Genomic DNA, 2544 nt, shown 5'->3' on the forward strand with positions numbered 1-2544 from the left:
ACAAAATACATATTAACATATTTTAAAAGTGATGCCAATTTGTTTCAACTAGACTTAATCTTGTTTTTTTTACAACTCTGAAAGAAAAAATTACGCGAATTATATTTAATGACTGCAATCGAATTTAAACATCTGTTCTTAAAGTTGATAGCTTTTTTTTTTAATTCTTTAAATTATAATTTCGAATATATTTGAAATTCTGAATATTTTGTACACTAAATATACTATAATATATACTGTATTATTAAAAGAGTTACGGGATTTCTAAGTCAAACAAACACATTTTAAGTAAAAAATATTTTATTTAACAAATACTTAAATGGAATAGAAAATGTTCTATTAAGAACTTCAAGTTTTTATAATTTTTAAGAATATTTAATACTATTTTGTAGTTCCGAAAGTAAACGTATATCAAATACACGTATGATCCAGTTTTGGATCTGATCTGATCTCGATCACAATGCTGGATCTTTTTGAGAAAACTTACAATGACTTGTCCGCACATAGTGAAATTGGTCATAACTTAACAATTTAAACTTGTTCTCTTAGCTTGAAGTGATTAAGTACTCGTAATAATGATAGTTTTTCTGGTGGTCAATTCAAGACTGCTCCAAAACCGCAAGGAATCCATAAACAGTACAGTTTTTAAGGGCGTAACGGCAATGACTAGATCGATCACCTTTTTACACAAATATAGTTAACTTTTTTATTAACAAGCTGCTAAGACAAAAATGGGCGTCATAGCATTATGTAAATGAATCTTACTAAATATTTATTTTAGATAAATACCAAGGTTTCAAACACAACATTTTTCTGTTCCAGATTTTCTGTTTAATTCAGAAAAAATGTATCGGTTCGAAGTCAGTTTCCATCCCGGCAAAAAAATATAAAAACTTAAGCTAGTTTTTAGTTTACAGTTCATAAACTTATTTGAATTTTTAACTTTTATTACTTAACGTGCGATTAAACTGATACCATACAATAAACCGATATATTTTTCAGTTTGGTCTCGGTAAAAAGATCTTTTTTTCCGTTCTTGATTTATTGTTCAGTTTCATGTTGTGGTACATTAATTAATAATTCATAAACGTTACTAGAATTTTTAGGTTAGGTCACGTTATACCGGCGATTCCTAGGGTATCCACTTAGGCCTATTGGCCCTTTGTGTGATCATATATATATAGAAAAAAAAGGGTTTAAAACTACCTAGAACCTTTGGTGAAACTCAAAATGCTGTTAATTTGTGTCAAGTCAAGTCTTGTAATTGATCAAGATCCTTAAGAAAGGGGGCACTTTCTTAAGACGCACTTTCATCGTCTTTGCCACAGCTGCGACAGGTAAGATTAAAAGGGAGATTCAATCTTCTAGCATGGTTTTCTAATCTACGATAATCTGTAAGTAGACCTACCATAAGACTGATATCTCTACGGGGCATCTCAATGAGAATATTGGAATTCCTTTTAGTGGAAAGTGGCCAGACTGCATACAGATGCATGCATATCGTTGAGTCTTTCATCTTTTATTAAACATTTCAGCACAGAATAACGATTTGTTAAGCATTACTTATCAAAAAGGTGATGTTATCTAGCACTTTAATTATCTGCTTTTTAACCGCCATTATTATTAAAACATTTACCCAAAAGAGCAATAAGACTAGGATTACTAATCTTTGATTTTTCGGCATGGGTTATTGAATTTGACTTGAACGGTTTCAAGAAGATGGTGCAATGTGCCATACATCCCGTGACACAAACAATTTATTAAGAAAAAAACTTCAACGTCAAGCAATATTTATGTGTTTTTTTTTTTGATTTATATTAAATCATTGATTGGTTTACTCTAATAAACCTCAAGTATTCAATGTCATTAAAACCAATTTTATTTGTGTTATTGGTAAAATAAATGTATATTTATGCAAAAAAGTTGCCAAAAATTGGTGTTCCAAAATCGAATTTTTAGAAAAAGCCGCAACCATGTCAAAAATAAAAAACTCGTACTGATATATAATATCGTTTTGTTTTTATTATTATAAATATACTCACACATATTTTGTACATTTTTGAACAAAAATTTTCTTTATTGAAAATTAATTTTAATCGACTATATATAGGGCATTAATATTTAAGACCTCTTACTATTTTTGGGATTACTTCATAATTCCGTTAATGTAGAACTTTTGAGGTTTGTCGGTGAAAAACGTGGTCAAGTGATTTTTAGCGGCTCTTCGGGCGGTCAATTTACAATTAATTTGGGGTAGTGCTGGTAGTTCACCAAGGAAGATAAATAGAGTGAATGACGAACAATTAAATTCATTAATTTAATAATAAAGCAACTTAAATTCCTACTTTAAACAATTAAAATATTTTACTGAGATCAAAACAAATGCTAGTCAGACCATGCAGGGTCCTAGTCATACGGCGGATGTATCAAGACTTTCAAGTCAATGTGTTCCAAGTTATCAAATATATGCGAGGTCTGATATTATCATGATGACACACATCTCCATTTCTGTTGGCTCAAAAATCGCTCTGTCTTGATTTTTTC

Source organism: Teleopsis dalmanni, chromosome 1 (genome assembly GCF_002237135.1).
Source record: "Teleopsis dalmanni isolate 2A chromosome 1, ASM223713v2, whole genome shotgun sequence".
Lineage (NCBI taxonomy): Eukaryota > Metazoa > Arthropoda > Insecta > Diptera > Diopsidae > Teleopsis > Teleopsis dalmanni.